A 20,924-nucleotide genomic window follows, 5' to 3' on the forward strand; every position below is an offset into this window, starting at 1 on the left:
AGTTATCCCTAGCTGCTAAGTTCTGACATGCACTTTAAATAGGTAACCCCAGAGATGTGGTGCGTTATGAAGGAGGGGAGAGCTAAACCGGCTTAAGCAATGCACTGATCACAGAATTATCATCTGCTGTCACACAGTTTGCCATTAGACCCAGCTGCTGCCAACCTGACCAGTGCATTTCTTCAAGCTAAGCTAACAAAGCACTTATTTGTTATCCAGGGAACTACCTCTAATAGACTTCCAGTGAAATAATATTTGCTTTCCAACCCTACTTTGAATCCCACTCACTTTGTTAAAAAGATTGCCTCTGGCTGTCTCTGCTGGTCTAATCTAATAGTTTCTAGTTTGTACAAGCAAAGCGCTTTCAGCCAACTATATAAATAACTTAGAGAGAAGAAGACACTTTTACAGCGCTCTGTGCCGGGTGCTATAGAACATGACAGATTAGTAAATGACGCCTCAGTGGAGCTCATCTGGGAACCTCTGTCAGTTGAATATGAGCAATTACAATATTGTATTTGGGCTGAAAGGGTTGTCTGTCTTCTTACAAAAGGGCTAACAAGAAAAATAATTCCTGTCTTATTTCTCCTGTGCATGAAACCGATCTAAGTGGCTCTAGCCCCTTTTCTCTTCCCCTCCCATTTCAGGAGCAGGAGGGAAGGAGGGGGGGAGGAGAAAAGCAAGCAAGGAGAGAAAAGAGGGTTATTTTCTTTCTGTTTTCACTTTTGGTTTGAATTGAAAATGAAGAAAGAATAATATTAGGAGACGGGGCTCCCTGAGGTTTGAGAGTGGATGTTATATCAATATATCAAAGAGCGCTTTCTGCCACCCGCCTCTTTTCCTCCAGCAGTCCGGTGTGCTGCTAAAGGCACGAGTGCCCCACGCCTGTTGGAGCCGCTCGATTTATCTCAGCTCACCTGCTAAGAGCACCGAGGGCCTGGAGGTTCAAAGAGTTGTCCAAGGTTTACCCGTGCTGGTTTTTTTTTGTTGTTGTTGTTAGAAATGCTGAGGCAGAGCATCATCCAACAGAAAATATCCCGTGCGAGCTGGAATTTCCAAAGGAAAAAAAATCACATCCTATTGAAACTGCCTGCAGGACTAGAGGGCTTATCCCACATGTGCTCCTCTTGTACCACTCAAATTACACCAAATAATCTTCCTTTGTGATAGTTTGACATAGGATTTTGCCTTTATTCTCCTTTCTATTATTACAATCATTTTTTTTCTGATGAACCACCCCTGTACCAGGAGTTTCTTTTGTCTTCATATTCTTCTCGCTGCAGCCAGTTAGTGGGGCTTTTTTCAGACCTGCAAATAATTGCATGCAATCGCAAGCATGTGAATGTACAATAGGAGAAAATTATGCTCCTATTAAGCGTGGTCCTGCTTCTCCAGAGCGGAAAATTCCCTCTCCATCCTGTTATTAAATGATGTGTGCCATGCCTTGACCAGGCTGTACTTGCTGTTATTTAGGGTAGTCTGGAACATGATGAAGCTGGAGCAGTCTGAGCATGAGCCTGATCTTTGCTGTGCCACACAGACCCTGGCATTTCTGGGCTCGCCGTCAGTTTCTGTAGTCTAATAGCTTCTGTAGAAGGACACAGAGCTGTGATGAGAGGTGACCAAGCAGCTGCCATTCACTGAACCCACGCAGATCTAAAATCTGCTTTTGGTTTTGCTCACGCTGCTGCATCTGATGCCTATGCATGCTGTGTGCTAGCAGCAATGGGCAGAATCTGACTGATTTCTCCCATACCAGACAATCACACTGTATTTTATATATTTTATACTCAAAATATATCTGAAAACAGAGACGTGAAACTGAGATCATTTCAAGCAAATCAGCCATTTTCATCCTGAAACATACATGATGCCATGGGCCCCATTCATGGCAGCTGGAAGTGATGGCAAGCCCTGTGAGATGAGGGGAGCAGATTGCCAGCTCCTGGTGCTCGAGAGGTGTGTAACAGCATTTTGATATCTGATTTCCTCCTTATTTTGCTTTCCTGGTTCCCAGGTGATATAATTGGAGATTGTCTATTACCAGGTAGAGTGTACCCATGCAAGAAAACAGTGGTGCTGGATGTAAGGTTACCCCTTCAAAAATAAGGCCTGGGGAGAAAATTAAAGAAGGTGTCAGCATAGATGGTCTGAATGAGAAGGCAGCAGTTCTGAACCAGGGGCTTGGGCTCCATTCACTGATTTGCCCACTATGTCTGTGTTTGATCTGAGGCTCTCTTTGGTGCATCCGAGCTGTGAGCTCCATCAGGCAGGCTCTACTCTGCAGCTGTGCAATATGCAGAATGTGAAAAACAGTTATGTTTTAAACTGCACGTGGATTTGCATTTAGAAAATGAATTCGACCTCTTTCATTTATGTAAAAAGTAGACAATATCTCCCCCAGGTTTTCAGTACTTTCTGACAGTCTGAGTTCTAAAATGTGAAGTTTGTAAGTCTGATTTCAGTCTTGACCACCCTTACTTCAGCACTGGGCAGTGTATTCTCAAGCATAGGTGAAAGCAACTTTCTGAAACTCTGCAGGCACATTTTAGAAAGAAAAGTGTGTTGGAAGTCTGACTATTTGTGTAGGGTAGAAATAGGCAGCATTTGGCAGTCTCAGCAGAGTTAGGGTTTTGCTGCAGGGATCAGGGTGTTTCAGACTGGATGCCTTAAGCGCTTGGCAGCAGCTGGAGAAGGACCACGGTGGCAGGACATGGACTGCCTGCACTTAGCAATAACCACATGAACATCCGATGAGCTCACAAGCATGGTGCCAGCAAGAGTAGGGCAGCACCTGGTATCCCGGACATGTGTTTCCCATGAAGCCTGCCTAAAATGAGTGGTTAGACCCACAAATAGTTATGGGAAAAAGCAGAGTTAGCCCTAGTATTTATTATGCAAAGGTTGTCATTTAGTTGTGCCTTGTTATGGAGATCCACAGTGAAATATTGATGGCTGTGTCCACCCATTTTGGTTAGTGTTACACACTTAAATACATCCATAGATCCAGGTTTATGACCACTTGCCTGTATGCAATGATATAGTCCTCCATCTCCTCTTCTCCTAGCCCACAAAAAGAAAGGGGAAGCATTACTCCACCATCCCCCAGTTGTCCCAGTTCCCAGCAGTGAGCTTTGGTCTGGTGATCTTTCCTGAAGTCCCTGCAAGCCACATGCCATCCAAAGCTCAGCCCATGCACTGTACTCAGAGGCTCAAGCATGGGACAAGCAGCCTGTAAGACTTGTATTACTCAAACTCCAGATGGGAGAAAAGTCAACATCTATATATCTTTCACATCCGTAATTGTAAAGTTGTTAACCTTGCGTTCAGCGCTTGAATGCTACTGTGATGGCCACTGGAGATAAACCTGAGAACCAGACATTGGAATAACATCATGAATGTGTTGGTTTGGTGGTGTTTTTTTTTGTTTTTTTTTTTAACACAGAGAACTATTATTGACAGGATGTCAGCTGCTGATGAAGGGTATGAAATATTTTATGGGATGTGACAGCTAATAAAACAGGTTGTTGTTTTTAATTGTTTGGCAAGTAGCAAGGAATTGTGAACAGATGTGAACCAGGGGCAGAGGAAGCTGCAGGTTTCCCTGGATTTCTTCCATGTTTCGCTGTCACCACTAATACCAAATGTGAACAATATTAGTCCCCTGCACCCTGTGCCTTGCTGCTTTGCTCATGGTTTGAAAACCATGTGTCCGTAAAGCTCTGCAAAATGCCCAGGGTAGAAAGCATCCACACTGCACTGTGAATGTGCACACACTGCATGGCAAGAAGGGACATCCGTGACTTTACATCTCACTGTGCAAAGCTCTGCTTTTCAGAGCTGCTGTGGGTACAGAACTTACTCTTGGTTTCTGCCCCATGCTTGGCTCCTGCAGCCTGCTGCATAATGAGCTCCTAACACTTTCCATAGCGTGTCGTGCTTTTGGGAGGCTCCAAAGAGCTCATTATATCTCTGTTTAAGAGACCCAGAGGGACCATGCAGGGCTTGCAGTGTCTGAAATGAAAGATGTCTCATCAGGTTACACCTTTTAGCTCCTATCTGTATAACCATTCTGATAAGTGGTGCTTTTCTTCCTCCATCCCCCCCCCTCCCTTTCTCTTTAATGTAATCTCTGCCAGATCTAGTCAAAGCAGAATAGCTGCAGGGGATTCATTAATCCTAGTCTGGAGCTCACCACCACCACCACCACCAAATCATAAAAATAAAAATTTAAAGCACCTCAATTTATTATTCATATCGTGTTTATCCCACTGCCTGCTGCATCCACTGAGGGACCCCTCTCATTGCTCCATCCTCTCCCTCTGCCGTCCTGCTGAATAGTTATCAATTCCCAAAGGAGACTTTGGGATGAAACAACGCTCCTCCCATGTGCTGAAAGCTGCCAGAGCTGTGTACACTGGCTCAAGTACAACAGAAACTAAGCCTTGGCCTCGAGCAATGTAACACCCAGATAAACAAGTCTGCCAGAAAGAAGCCGGGTTGAGGCGCTGGGCCTGCAGCACTCAGGGAGAGGCTGATACCAACACTGCAGATAGCTGTGAGCCGGGGTGGGTCTGGGAAAGGCAACTGCTGGGGAGGACTGGGGGCTGCATCCCACCTGGCAGCTCTCCATGGCACCCTGTGGCTGCCTCCCATGTCCCAACTGCCAGACCAAGAGGTGATCCCAAATGATGCAGAGGAAAGGCTCCAGCAATCTCTCATGGAGACTGTACAGGGAATCCTGCTTACAAGAATAGAAAATCTCTTTGCTCTTCTGCATCCAGAGAGTGGTTTTGCTGCAAAGCCATGGACAGCTCTTCATGGAGGAGCCAGAGGAAGAGGCACAGCTGTGGAGCATCCTCCTTCTCCTTTTAGGCTTTTCCAGTGCATGTCAAGGAGAAGCTGGCTTGGAGGTGACATGGGCACTCACCCATCCCGATTTATCTGCACAAAACAAATTGGTTTGAAGGAGGATCATAATGATCAGACACCTGAGTGCCAACCCTTTTCCTGCTTCTACCCATGGGCAGCAAAAGAAGGCAGCCCCCAACTTATCCTCACCCTTCACCGAAGTGTTCAGGCCATCTTAACACATCCCCAAGGTAGGGGCCATGGGATGCCCTGTACACTGCCTATGCTAAAGGGAATAATTTTGTGAGATAGTGCAGTGTTTGCCCCACTGCAGAAAACTCTGATTTCATTATGAATCCTACTAGCGATATGCAGGAACTAGAAACCACCAAGCTGGTTTTCCTACCAAGCTTTTTCTTAGGCTTTCCAACTGGGAAGGATGCCTAAGCATTAAGTTTAGAAGGGTGCTTGAAATCAGAAAGCATGGTACGCACCAGCTTGGCTTCATTTAGGGGGATTTAGTGCTGATGAGCGACTCAGGAAAAAACTTTCCATGAAATGAGACTCCAGTTTCATCAGCTGCGGGACAGAACACCAGCAGCCCTGCTGCAGACTCTGGCTGGAGCAATCAAATGCTGCAGATATGAGGCAGAGGTGAGCTGCTGTGAAACTGGGGGATAATTGATACCTAATAAGTTTAAGTGCTATCAGTGGTATTGTTAAATATAGTTAAATGCAGTTTATCCGCCTCTAATTCAGTATTGATCCACTTCTCCCGCGCAGCAAGGAGGCTGAGTGTACTTGATTTTAGTGCATTGCTTCAGCATCGTTAACTGCCCTGGAACCACGGCACGGCTTGGAAACTGTGGTTGACCTCAGTGATACCCACTCTGATTAGCTTAATGAGAGCCCTGTGATAATGACAGTTTTATTATTAGTAAGGCTCCAGCTTCTTGAGTCATGCAACCCTATGAAGAACTCTTTTGCTCCTTTCTTTTAACATATATAACCTCCAGCACAGCAGGGGAAAAAAGCTCAAAATCCTGAGCTTCAGAATCTCAAGACATCCAATGGAAATGCAAAAATAAAATAAAATTTAAAAAAAAAAAGGCTTTGGCAATTATTCCTCTGTAAACCTACAAGCTTTCAGTGAAACTCATTGCCTTTTTGCAGCCTGACTCATGTGCCACGATCACCTGAGGCGAGCAGTGCTTCCTCCTGCCTTCTGCTGCTGTGGTGCTGGGCAGAGGAGAAGGACTGGAGCTGTTGCAGGTTGCCAGCCCCAAGCACTGCCTGCAGCCTAGGATGGGAATGGAGCAGTTTAAAGCTGGATTCAAGGGATCCCTCATTGCAAAAGCTTTGACACTGCTAGGGCTTTATCTGCTGTGGGATTCAAGTGCTGGCTTCATGTTGGCAATGGACCAAGCTGTCCTTGCTTGTCCTCTGTGCGCTTTGAAACTTCTGTCTTGTGGAACCTCCATCAATCCTGCCGACCCTTCTGATGTGTTGGACCACTTGCAGAGACCTCCCTGAGGACAGCATCTTGCTCATGGCTTCATTGTATGCCCACGCCTTCCTGCCTATGTTCAACCAAGAGCAGGAGAGCAGAGAATGTACAAGGATCCATCCTGCAGCCTGCCAGCACCTTCCTGCTCTCTGTGGTTGCCATTCTCAGCACCTTGCAGGATCAGGCCCTTTCTTATGAACTGACAAGTCATTATCGTCTTTCCCTGTTTGGCATTTAACGTCTCTTGGCAAAAGATTAATGAATTGACTGGCTTTCAACAGGTTTTATGAAGCAAGACAAGAGCATGCCAGCACAGACAGAATATTAAACGCGTTCAGCAGGGAAGCCTCTCCTGCTTGTTTTGTGTCTGTACAGCAAGTGTGTGTGCAGGCATGAAGGGCTCTGAGGGAGCTGTTGGCTCATGATGGCAAGCAAGGGGGAAAACTGCCATAAAAGCAACATGTGGCCTTTAGCTTACTGCCTTACCTCGAATGAACCTCCATTAACACTGCTCTCAGCCTGCCGATTTCACACTGCCCTCCTTCCACACCTTAAAGATGGTCATTATCCATACCACAGTGGATATATATGATTTAGAGACTGGGCAACATCACTCCTATTTCTGTGATCAGCTCAGCCCAGTGGGAGTCGCCTTCCAGCCATGCCATCGGTGTTTGAGGACTGTGAACAGAGCCTGGGTGCTTTGTACAGGAGTAATTCAGCCAAAGGGTTCTGGTGGCGTCAGAAACCATCAGAGCAGAGACCCCAGACCAGGTTTCATGCCATGGTATATGTGTTTCAGTCACTGTGTTTTTAAAATATCTGGATTTGAGTGTTGGTTTAGGTCTTTAAAATAAAATTTTAAAATTTAAATCAAGGAATAGCTGTGTTAGGAACAGAACTATTACAATGCTTATTTGCACATGAAGGTAAAGTAATGGAATTTCAGGCCTGATGAGATCAAGCCAAAATACTCTGGGTTGTTAGAGAAATTTCAGTCCTGGTCTTACTTTGAACTCCTCAACTCACGTCCTAGATACAGGTATTTCATTCTCTTTGGTCACTGGAGATAACTGAGGGAACATTCTGATTTTGGAGAGCCTAATAAGAGAAAGCTGTAGCCTGCTGTCCTCGTGTTAGAAAGTTCTGATACTGGAAAGTGCTGACAGCTTGAAGGAAGTTCTGATTCCCATGGATGTGAACAGGAAATAAACTTGGCATCTCGCAGGTTTAGACTTATTAAGACAGTCTGAATGAGGTGATGGTTATATCAATTGCCTCTCTATATAACACTGCTTGGTTTTGTTTTGAATAGAAGAGCCACATCCTCAGTTAGAGCTTGTCAGACAAGATCCATAGGAAACTGGGGCTGAGACTTCATCTCATGTCTCCAAGGTCATGTGGGATTTGTAAACCTCTGCAGATCTTTGGCCTGTTCCTAAAATGTCTGCTCAAAATAACCAAGAGCTACTGTGCTTCTGGAGCTCCTCTGGAAGATACCTGGGAGAATCCACAGACTACCCAAAATGATACCCACTGCTCAAAGGGTAGCACCAAAAGGAGCGGTCCTGGGGCTCTGCTAACACGCGTGCTAGCTGCTGTGATGTGGGGGTGCTGGGCTGCGGGTTCATGAGGTGACACAGTCCTTCTCTTTAGGTATGCTTTCCTTCAGAACCAGAGCCAGCCTTGGAGGAATTGTTCCCATCTGGCTGCGCTCCTAAAGCCAGCTGTATCGTATTGAATGTGGTCATATTGCATCCTTCAGTAAATACACATTTAGCATTGGAGATCTTCCCTGGCAGTCTCAGTAAGATGTAAGTTGGATGTAAGTTGGAGTAGAGGTTGAAATGCACTCTTTTCCATCCATGTGGCTTGTGACTGCCTCATAATGTGAGGGTCCCCTCCCTTTTTGCAGACAGGAATGGGACTGCAGGATGCCATATGGTTATTCAAATGCTGCAAATACATACAAACCATTATGTTCCTTTGTCCAGGGTTCATCTGACAGTCATTTTGCAAGTGGTTTCCTTTGATACGACATCACGATCAGCATGTTCTAACTAGAATGGTGACATCGTTCCACACCTTGAACCACCCACATGTATATCCCCACAGCCTCACCAGGTGCAATACCCTTGTACAGGCAAGAATTTCCCAGAAGGAAAAAAAAAAAAGAAGATTGAGCCTACTTAAGGAGCTTGCAACACAAAATTTTCTATTGTGTCTTTGACATCTTTTGCCATTACTGCTGTGACCCTAAATGGAGGCCTTTAATGGCACAGGAGCAATGAATAGCAGACACGCAAGAGCTTGGGCAAGCTTTGCAACAGAGCTGCAATAGCAGCAGGTAGGAATGTCATGAGTGACAGTTTTTCTAATGTTCTGTTCATCCAGGTACAAATTCCTCACAATTGTCCTAAACCTGTATTTTTACCTATATACAATTAGGACTTCATAGTGCAGCTTCAGTTTTCGTGCTCACACCAGCACTGGAGTTTACCAATACTCACTCTACCTTCTAAGAATTTGAAGTAAGCCTGTGTTTCCTAGAGTTTCAAGATCAGAGAGCTTTCTGTGCACAAAAATGGAAGACGCTCACATTACGTATTTAATTACAGCTTGGATTTTTGATCACTTGTCTATATGTAATCAGCAAACTTCTTTGAGGCTCTTTAGCAGCAGGGCTGGTGGTCAGAGCTTGCATACTTCAGCAAGTGACAGTGACCACATTGCTTGGTACCACCAAAGCCCACTCTTGATAGCTAGCAAGCCTGGGTTGCTCCTGCATGGGGGAGAAATATGCAGGCACTGATTAGCATGCAAAATCCACTCTGTGCTATTTGCTGGGGGGATGGAAGGGCAAACCAAACCAAGCCTTCAAAACATTTCCTTCCAATTCCATCACTCAAGTTCTAGAGCAGCAGGAGCTATTGCTCAGGTCTGGCAGAGGCTGTGTTCCCCCTGAGCTCCTCCAGCTCCCTGCCCAGCTGTGGACACTTGTGCTCCCCTGGGCTGAGCACACAGGAGGAGTCACCATGCAAACGGGTGTTTGGTTAGCAAGCAGAAGCAGAGGGGAAGAAACATAATTCCCGGATGTACCCACACACATCTGAAGTGTGTCAGTGTTTCAAAAGCACAGTTTAAGGACACATGTGATCTCCACTGCAAAATGAATGGCTGCTCTCAGCCAAGGAGGATAAGCAAACCTGCACGAGTGACAGATTTATATGCCATTGCGCTAATGGATAAACTAACAATTTAAATACAGCTCACGTACTTTGCACGAAGCATTTCTAAAGCCTGGTTCACACCCATCCATGCAGGGTTAACCAACACAGTAAAGGAGATATCTGTACTGCATGCGTTCACAGCCTCATCTATAGCACAGCACCCTCAGCCTCACAGCTCCACCAGGATGGGCTGTGAAGCACTTTTCTAACCTTTAGCTTCACATCCCCATCCAGCCCTCCAGCTGACAGAACAGCCCTGGGCAGGTCCCCACCCCCATCTCCCGCCAGATCTGGTAGCATTAATGCTTGCAAGGTGATGATAGCTATCATCAGAAATGGCACCAGCAGCCTGTTTTGTCTAAGGCTGACAGTCACCAGCCCCCACGAAAGGGATAGGAAACCATTTCTGATAGGTGGGGGAATCCCTCCTATGCTGCATCAGCTGTCTGTAGCATCTTCAAGCAAAAGGGTTGCTCAGAGTTCAGATGACACTGCTTAAATACATTCTGTGCTGGAGTCTCCATAGGTCTGCATGAAGTGGACTCATCCTACTCCTTCCTGAAATGTAAAGGATCATCCTGCAAGGTACTGCACAATCTTTATGCAAAGCAAGATCTGAAACAATCTTTTACGTTTCTGGGAAATCCAGCTAACTTCAGGGTAGGGAGACGATTGTAGCTAGAGGACTATTTGGACTGATTTCAACAGTATTTCTTGAAAACATAAGAAGGAGCAGGAGTGTATGACTGCTTGTACACATACATATACATCTCTTTCTATTCCTTCTAACAGCTTTTCCTGCTCATCCTCTCCCTTAATTGAGATTCTAGCTCCAGCAGTGGATCACAGCAATAATTATTTTCTTGATCTCTTGCCACACACTTTCTTTCATCTAAACTATTTCACCCACTCATTTTTGTGCAACCAAATGAGACACAGCAAACACGTGAGTAGTGCATTCACACTGCAGATGGAGTAGGAAAACCCAGACTGGGGCAGCAGGGCTGTCTCCAGGTTTGAAGAACTCCATGGAAAGTGCCTTTTGGGCCTTACAGTATTTCTTCTCCAACTCTAATTTATTTTTCCATTATTCAAAAACCTGCGTTTCCAACCTGCATAGTGCCAGAACAGTTCATGACATTTAGAAATGAGCACAGATACTCCTCTCAAAACACAAGGAGAAGCTCAGAGGAACCGCCAACCTCTCGAGCCTGATACAGGCATCTCTTGGCATTTTTCTTGCTCCTTTAACCTGAGTAATCTGTCCAAAATAACTGCCATTGATTCATTCCTGTTTTCAGTGCAACAGTGTTTTGGTTCTTTCTGGTGGAAAAATATTTTGTCAGAAATATTTTGACTATATTTCCAAATTGTAAAGCGCTTGCTCCTTTCTGTAATTATTATGCATTTTTCACGTGTCAGGGAGAACACTGAAATGAAAGGGATGCATTGCTCTTGGCAAACCTCATCTTCTTTCCCCATTGTTTCTTTTCTGTAGCTGAGGGAGGAATACATCATTTTGTTCAAGAAGGGAAAAATTCTTGCTATTCTCAGTGCTGTGAACTCTGGGAGTTCAATGACATGCAATTGCTGTTCTTGCCAATGCAACAGGATACCAGCTCAGCTGCATTTTTGGCTCAGCCCCGTGCTTTCTAGGAAGCACAGCACCACCATCACTGATTAGGAGCACGAGTATTGGGGCAGGATCCTCCTGACCCATCACCCTGTCCCTTTCTTACAGCTCCACTGAAGCAGGCTTTTGAAAAGCAATGGAACAGCACAAAATAAAATAAATAAATAAATAAAAATAATAATTCAGGGAGTGCATTGCTGCAAACTTCCTTCACACTGAGGTGGTTGCAGAAATCCTGCTTGTGCTCCCTGCCCCTCAGCTCCCTGGCAACATGTTCATGCCTGTTGAAGCTGGCACTTTGGTTCTCCAGCTGCTGACACCTGTGCATGCTAACACTTGTGCTTTCTCCCTCAGTAGTTCAACACCTGCAGCACGCTCTGACATCATGGCTTGCCCTTTCAAAACCCCTCCAGGGGTCATCTGCAATTGTTAAACCTTTTTCTTCCTCTGTTCCATTTTGTGTCCCCAGTGTGTGATAGTGACAAAAGCCAGAACACACTTCTAACCTCTGATATTCCTTGTGTGTGCTTTTCAGCTATGGTGTTCTTAAATGTGAACAGCAGTAAGCAAAACATCCATTTCTGAAAACCTACTACTGGACTCCATGAGCAGGAACTCTGTTATAACTTGGGATATTTTTACCAACTGTTTTGTTTTAAAGGCAGATACAAGATACTGCTTGTAGTGGGAAAGTCACAGAAAGAGAGAAGAAGGGAAGGGAAGGGAAGGGAAGGGAAGGGAAGGGAAGGGAAGGGAAGGGAAGGGAAGGGAAGGGCTTTCAACTTCATACAACTATTGTTAAAAGTGTCCCTTGCAGACTTGGGAGTTGTCATTCTTGATGTTCTTTAGGATTTTCTCTATTTCATTCAATTATAAGATTGTCCATATAAACTCACAGGAAAATTAAGCCTGGGAATTGAAGGATTCTCAGGGAATACTGTGGGAGGGAAGTTAAGGTAGGCTGCTGAAGCCACAGCTGACTACTGAATTCAGAATTTGACTCTTTCAAGTTTTGTTTAGTATCATAAATTGAATTCTACAGAAGCATAATGAAAAGCCAGTACTCAGACAATACTGGCAAGTGTGTCATGGGCAGTGTGGGCAGTCTATAAGGATCCATAAGGGCTTGTGAAAACTGCTTCCTGCAAAAGGACTGAAATTAGGAGAGTGAAACCATGTGAGGTTCAGCTTAGTTCTGGTAGCCTGGCACAGCTGAGGGAATGTAATTGCCCTTCAATAGAGTTATAATGTACTAAATAAGTTATTAAGTAAAAAGGGAAATTAGCTGTATTATTAAAAAGTTATTATTAAAGAAGTTATTATTAAAAGTCTTCTTTGTAATGATAGAAGCACTTTGTGTACTAGTATTACCTTCCTGAGAAAGTAAAACACATTCCTTAACAATACAAGCCCACCAATATCAACACAGGGCAAAAAAAGAGAGCTGAAAGACTGTGGTTATTTCACCCTGTGAAAGCAGCAGAATAAGAGAATGTTGCTAAAGATGCAAAAAGGATGTTAGCACTCTCTCTTAAAAATAATAATAATAATAAAAATCTTTAAATGTGGAGTTTCTTGGGGTGAATTAAACTGGTGGAGTGCCACAGTAGTCCAAGTGATCCTTAGCAAAACTGTTAACTGAATAAAACCCAACATCTGCCATTCACGTTGAGGAAGACTTGTCCCTCTGACAAACATCAGACTTCCTGAGAGCAGATGCTTAAGCTGCACTGAAGGCATCTGCTCAGAAGTTGCCTTACATCATGTGAGCTCAGAGTGTGCACATAGGAACGTGAGGGTTTTGCTCCCTGACCCAGAATCATGCTGTTATATAAAGCCTGGGATTATCAATAACCTCTCATTACAAACTAGCTTCTGTTCAACTCATTAAAGGATTGTGTCTCTGCCTGTTCTGACTCATTTAGTCTCTTTGTCATTCTTTCTGTTAATGAAGATAGCAATTCATTACTCTCCACTAGCTGAAACACCCATAGGATAACGCAGCTTTCCCTTCAGAAACAATTGCTTTACAACGGCATTGCAGCAGCTTGCTTTGTGCTGGCAAAATAGGTGCCAGGCCAGCCAACAACCAGATATTCCAACCTCAAACGCTTGCTCCTGAAATTATGGTTAGATGTATCCAAAGAATCCGGTCCTGGGTTAAACCAGCACACTTCCATTGCTCTCAGTGCAAGCTTGGTTCCCTGGCTTTATCACGTACGACATTACATCACCACCTTACAATGAAACATATAATCAAAAACCCAGAAGCTGACTCTCTCTAGGGGTTTTGGGAGAACCAGTTTTTAGGAATAAGAAACTTAGATGTGCCTTGGTTTCTTTAAGATTTAGATTGAATTGAAACAATGCATCCGTATGTTCACACTATTGACCTTTTCTCCTTTAAAGACAGTTTGACTAGGCCAAAGGGATTACTAAAAATTCTCTTAGGGATTACTAAATAAGGAAAGGCTCCTTCCTTGGAAATCCAGGTATTGGCTGCTCTGGTTCTTTTGACTCTTGGCCCTTGTGCAACCTGCTGCCTTGCCTAGGCCAATGCTCTTTTCCCTCCCAGTGACCTCCTGCACAATCCATGGAAATGCTGAAAGCCTGCTATGCAGACTGGAAAACTCCTCTAATTTTTTACCTTTTTTTTTTTTGGTGGCTTTAATGGACTTTGATTCCAAATGCAAAGAATTCAGCCAGATCTGACCGTATGAAATTCCTCAGAGTTGGCCAGTGCCCCATGGGTTTAAATCCCAGAGTAACTAGGATAGATTTAAAGAAGTTTCCTGAGAAAGTCACACTGGAGATAGTTTTGAGGGAAAAGCATTTTACTGGCTGAATAATCACAGGTGAATTTCCAGGTCCAACACCAAAGTAAGGCAATGGGAAATAAGGAAAATCTTCTGGAAGTCATTCAGAGTTAGAGAAGTTGATGTGTGGAACTTGAGCAGAACAAAGAAAAACAGAAACAGAAAAATGGAAGAAAAAAAGGAAAAAGAGAGAAAGAAGGGAAGGGGAGGGAAGGGGAGGGAAGGGGAGGGAAGGGAAGGGAAGGGAAGGGAAGGGAAGGGAAGGGAAGGGAAGGGAAAAAGGGAAGGGAAGGAAAAAAGGGAAGGGAAGGGAAGGGAAGGGAAGGGAAGGGAAGGGAAGGGAAGGGAAGGGAAGGGAAGGGAAGGGAAGGGAAGGGAAGGCAAGGCAAGGCAAGGCAAGGCAAGGCAAGGCAAGGCAAGGCAAGGCAAGGCAAGGCAAGGAAAGGAAAGGAAAGGAAAGGAAAATAAGTAGAGATAAAATGATTTTCAAATTTATGCATTTATTTCTTTTTACAAAGCTACTTGACTGCAGGCGAAACCAATGAAAATTATGTTGCTTTTTCTGTGGAAAAATTATGAAATTCAGATTGAGAATGTGTTCTGATCTGTCTGAGTTTGGCATTTTAACGGGGCTGGCTTCTTCAAGGCAGCCTATTACAGCCCCATTCAGTAGTTCTAACCATTGTGGAAAAGTGCCATGTGCCAACAGCTATTTTCCACAATTTTCTTCAGAAATCTGAAAGAAATGCAGAAAATTGATTTGCAGTCCTGGCAGAGAGATAGAGAAACAGTAGCACAAGGCTGCAGGCCAGTAATTTATGTTTCGAATATCACTGAGTGCTTTGCCTATAATTTCAAGGGAGGATGATAATAATTAAAAGCACAAACTCTCCAGTCATCTCTTACAAGGGAAAAAGCTGGAAGTTGTAAGTGTAGGGATTTCTTTGAGTGCTTAACTTTTCCAGTGGAGTTTCAAAAATTAAATATAGTAATAATATCTGTCATCCAAAAATTATCCCAAAGCACTTTCCAGTGCAGACAGGGGAAGCACTTCAGGCACCATGGGATGCAGTGGATGAGACGTGGCAGCTGTGTGACAGCAGGCAACCACACCATGGTCCCCAGACCACAGCAGGGAGGGCTTGGGTGCTCTGGCATGTCCCTGTCCAGCACTGGGAAGAGTCAAGAGACACCTGAGCCATTCAAGAGTAAAGCTCTTACACTGTGGATAGCCTTACACGACATCCCATATCAGATCTGGCTCATTTGGGTTTAGTTTGGTGTACCTTTGCACAGTGCTGTATTGTGCCATAGAATGAGTTCCTCGTGAGGAAGCAGCCTGTAGTTAGTCTAAAAGTTCAGAGACAAGAATGCATGGCAAGGAGTACAAGACCAGCTCTGTTTCTCACTTGAAAATCTTGATATGAAAAGATGGCCTCTGTCTACAACATTGGTTCCAATTTAATGCTGGTAGTATTTGCTTGGAGTGTATCTTCACTGTGCAGGCAGATAGCTGTGGAATATTTATGTCTAATCCAAGCCCAGCCATCTCCTACCTGGTTTTGCGGGTAACTGTGGTACTGATTGGGTCTTGGGCTCCATTTCAGCTCAAGTTGCAGCCTTCTTGCTTAGCTATGGAGCTACAGGGTGAGAATCACTGCATTAATATTGCTGTGTATATTCACATCTCTGCAGCAGCATATCCATCAGACAGTGACTCATATCAATTACAAACAAGATGTGAATTAGGAGAGAGTGTGGTAAATTTATATATAATTTTCTTCCTCTGGATTCTAAATCCTCATTAAAAATAAAAAATATTCATCCACCTGATCTATTCCTCCTTGAGTTTGAAAGGAGCCTGAAGAGAGGTATAAACATTTAAACTCTGTGCTCAGTCAGGTATTAACTCACTTTGCTTCACAGCAGTATGTGCAAGAAAGCTGAGTGTGATCCCATAAAGTGCTGTGCTGACTTGTTACTCAGAAATTTCCTTCAGAAACATTCAGAAGGAAAATTATCCCTAGGGATCATGCTTTAAAGTTCCCAGCAGCTTGCCTGGATGCATTTAGCCTCCTGGAGGGGTAACAACAGCAAAAAGCCCAGTGGAAAGTAACAACCATGGAAAAGATTATCTGAATCTCCATCCTACATATTATTAGCATGACGATGTGCCTTGCTGGACACGGTAATCCCATCTCAGACTCATACTTTGCAGAAAGAAGACAATCCTGCTCAAGCCAAGGTATGCTGTGCACTTTTGGAACTGGCACATCCCTGACAAATGGCTTTCAGTACTGGTTTTTATTTTCATCAACATGATTACACACATTGTTGATTTAACAGAGGACAGAATTTGACCCTCGAGTCTCATCAGCTGCATACATTGTGAGGGATGCCTTGACCACTCGGCCTATGCTCCAAGCCCCATTATGTTATGTTATCATGTAATAAATATGTGATTAATGATTACTAAGCATCATTTAATGAAAGGTTTTCTTGCCTTTTCTATTTTGTATTACTGCATGGAAGTTGAACCATGGATAATTAAATGCCACGTAAAATATTTTAATACTAGGGATCCTGGGAGCATCTTTTCGAACACTTGGCAACCTTGTAATTGCCTGTCATTAACAAGCATGCCCTAATGTGACATCCCATTTCAGCATTCTCTCTGAGAAGGTCTTTTTTTCTCCACTGCAGCAAGGAGATGAAGACTGGGTTATCCAGAAGAAGCAGGTGTTGCAACGTTGCTCCCCATGGAGGCTATTTCAATACCCAGACGTCATTAGCACTGAGATACAGTACGTTGTAGTACAGTAAATGCGTCACGTTGCACTGGCTTCCATGGCACTCTAGTGCATCCTGCAATGTATCATTGCAGGTTTCTGTCAGCAAAGGTTGTTTGAAAGGGAGGGACTTGGCTCCATAAGCAGGAACTGCAGAGCAAAAGGGAAGATGGTAATCTTTTCTTCCTCTTTTTTTCTGCCCCTTTTCATAGATGTTGTCTTTTTTCACAGGCTTGGCACTGAAATAAGTGAAAAATATTCCAAGCTCAGGTATCACTGTAAGCAGTTTAGTAATTGTATAAACAGCAATATTCAATGAATGAGCATTATAAGGAAGTGTAAGCAAGCACACTGAGCTACATCTAAGTCTATGATGATGTACCAGTGCCTTGCAACCAGCTAATGGTACTATTTCTGCACAGGTAACATTTTACTGGGGTGGAGGCAGACAGAATATGAATGCTCCAGTTTTACAGCAGAGGTACCCACCTCAGGATGACAGGATAATTCAATGAAAAAGGACCTCAGGAGGATCTGCTAGGTCACATGAGATAGATTAAGATTTGACTGTTGTGTTTAAAATAACTGCTTTATTATTTAACTCCCTCTGTCAAGCTGCCTCCTCCAACACAGAACATAATTTCATTCAGGTTTACAGCTGAATAACATCATTTTAAGCCTCAACTGAAAGGAAACTGTAAAGCCCTCTGCTGAATTAGGCTGGGTTTTTGCAGCTTTGCTACACTGTTTAGTAAAATTTGCTATCAGCAACGCAGGAGGTACTGGATAATCTAATTGAGTGGCAAGGCAGGACAGTGCTGTGAATACAGCAAGGAGGAAGACACAAACCTCTGGTATACAGAGTAGAAGCATGAAAGTCCAAAGAGAGAGAAGCTCTGATGGAGAAATACGAATTATTCCAACTAGCATCTTTTGCTGTGCGCAGAACTTGTATCACTGTTTTTAGCACAAGTTGCAGTTTACACAGCACAAAGCATTTCAGTTTTGTAATAAGGTTTGCAAAAGAAGAGGATAATTTTATCTAAACCGATTTACTTGTCCCTAGCTATTAACCCAGCAGCTCTCAGATGCCAAGTGGAGACTCATTTAGCATCTCTGCCTTCACATTGCCTTAGCAATTTCTTTGTTACTAGAGGATGAGAAAAAGCTGTCTTAGCGAAGGGAGAGGCATGCCCCCCATGTCTTAATAGAACAAATTCCTCTGGGTTTGGCCTAGCAGTTTTGTTTCCATCGCTGTGCAAGAGCCCCAGATTAATTCCTGCTCCAGTGCTTTGCTGGGAGGGCCAGCAGCAGCAGGACAAGGTGATGCAGCCACTTGATATCCATCCTCAATGACAGTGGAGCAGAACACTGGGTGAACAAACACAGAGGGAGGAAGAAATCCTGGGCTTTTTTGAGGGCACTGGAGTGGTCCTCAGGTTTAATGAGGGAAAGGCATCTGAAATGACACACCCTGCTGGGTGAAATGCAGGAAATACAACGACATATTATTTGCTGGAAATGAAATATACATTTTTTAAATGTGGCTCTCAGTGAAAACCAAGTTTTTTAAATTTCAGGCAGTGTATGTTTTGTGGTTGTTGGGACCCAGCACAGCACTCCTCGCAGAGCTTTAAATCATTTTGTATGAATGCAAAAGCCCTCTCTGCTTTGCTGAATCGAGAGACCTCCAGAAAAGCCTGAATGTGAAAAGAAAAGTAACAGCTGAAAATTCCAGCCAGAGACTTCGAGTTTTCCAAGGCCTGTTTGCTTTGGCCTTCCTCTGCCATTCCTTTCTCTCTTTCTTTAGAAGTGTGAAACGGGTTGGTTGCTGGTATTTGCTCTGCGGTCTGTGCTAACTGTTCCATCTGTGTAAACTTCGACTTGCCAGCCTGGGAGTTTAACAACACTTTCCCTTCAGCTGGAAGGAAAATGAAAGCTCCGTTAAGTGGCACTTTGAAGCTTTGCAAAACATGCTGCGTGGAGTTTGAACAAAGAGCGGGAAGGCCAAGCCTGCCCAGGGCTCCGTGGGGCTGCAGACCCAGAGCACCCCTGGGATGCTCCAAAGTGCTTTAGCAGATTAAGAAGCCCGAGCCCAGAGAAGTGCTCTGAGAGCCAAGTGATCTATGAGTCTAGCAGGGGTACTTTGTCACTTGTTACCAAGATTCTGAAAGTGTTCAGGCTCCAAAACAACCTATTAGACACCCAAGATAAGACTAAATGCCTAAATATCTCAGTGGGTCCAGTTTCCAGCAGGTGTCACACAGTTGCTAAATTTATTATGCTAGATGTTCAGATTGTTCTCGGCAGAGAAGGACCTGGGGGTCCTGATGGACGAGAGACTGAACATGAGCCAGCAGTGCGCTCTGGCAGCTCGAAAGGCAAATGGGATCCTGGGCTCCATCAGGAGAGGGGTGGCCAGCAGGGACAGGGAGGTGATTGTCCCTCTCTACTCGGCTCTTGTGAGGCCCCATCTGGAGTACTGTGTCCAGGTGTGGAGCCCTCAGTACAAGAAAGACATTGAGATTTTGGAAAGGGTCCAGAGGAGGGCGACTAAGATGATCAGGGGGCTGGAGCACCTCCCCTATCAGGACAGGCTGAGGGAGTTGGGCTTGTTCAGCCTGGAGAAGAGAAGGCTGCGGGGTGACCTCATTGCAGCCTATCAATACCTGAAGGGAACCTACACCCAGGAGGGGAGTAAACTCTTCAAAAGGGCTGACAACAGCAGGATTAGGGGAAATGGTTTTAAGTTGAAGGAGGGAAGATTTAGGTTGGATGTTAGGGGGAAGTTCTTTACTAGGAGAGTGGTTAGGCCCTGGAACGGGCTGCCCAGGGAGGTTGTGGATGCCCCGTCCTTGCACGTGTTTAAGGCCTGGTTGGACGGGGTCCTGGGCAACCTGATCTGAATGTGTATGTTTGGTGGCCCTGCTAGGCAGGGGGGTTGGAACTACATGATCCTTGAGGTCCCTTCCAACCCGGGTGATTCTGTGATTCTGTGTGATTCTGTGATTAGTCCCCAGGTGAGTCCAGTTCCTCGCTGCACATCTAGCTCAGCTGTGCCCAGGTTTAGTTGCCTCTGATTCTTAGCACAAGGATTGCTTCTGTATTTGGACTGTCGCTTAGGTTGCTACAGCCCTTCATACTGGTGATTGCCAAATTGTGCCTTAAATGCAAAACCATCCACTGGACATCTTGTCATCATTGCCAGGTCTTGGTGAGTATTGGAGTAACCAGCCCTGGACAGTAGACAGACTTTACTCTGCCCCACCGCATTGGGTTCGAAGGCAGACTGATCTCATCCTAGCAAGGCTTTGACTTAATATTCAGCACTGTTGGACCAGTTCTAATTTAGAGATAAGCACTGATCAACTATTATTTAAAAATAAAAATAAGAAAAATAAAAAAATCCCTGATTAACTCCACCTAGATTTCAATGCTGTCACCCCTTTATTTCCACAGTGACAAGTGAAATGCTGTTTTGCCTCCCCTTTTCACACTACTTTTCTTCTGATCTGTGTTTTACATTTGTCCTTCTTAGGATTCTTTCTCCCTGCCTTGAATGTACTCATTAACCTCAATAGCTTATGACTACACTCCCCTTCCTCTTTTTTTTGGTTTTGTTTTTCTTTTATTTTTGTGTGTGTTTGTGTGTTATTTGCTTTTGTTTCCTGACAGTGTGCTTCGTAAGGGTTCATTTTCAAATGTTTAACTGCCTGCATGTAGCTAACAGAGAAAACAAAAGCTGTAAAGCTAACACGTAAGTAATACTTTGAAAATGTGTCCTAAAATTCAGGATGTATTAATATCAGCATAGGAGAGGGGTAAATTTGCTCAGAAAATCTGTTGCTGAGAAAGCAGAATTCATCAGATTCTCTGAAAATAATGTTTCAGAACATTCACGTGAACTTCCAGCAGCTGAGAACTTCAACTGTGTTTACTTCTAATAAAAACAAAACAAAACAAAACAAAACAAAACAAAAAAAAAACACCTGATTTTTTTTTCATAGTAAATTTGTAGCAGAGGTGATTGTAAATGTATCAAAGAAAAAAACCTACAAATAACACTGGAAGTAAATGTATTTTTGAAGACCACTTTCA

This window comes from Lagopus muta, chromosome 16 (genome assembly GCF_023343835.1).
Source record: "Lagopus muta isolate bLagMut1 chromosome 16, bLagMut1 primary, whole genome shotgun sequence".
NCBI classification, from domain to species: domain Eukaryota; kingdom Metazoa; phylum Chordata; class Aves; order Galliformes; family Phasianidae; genus Lagopus; species Lagopus muta.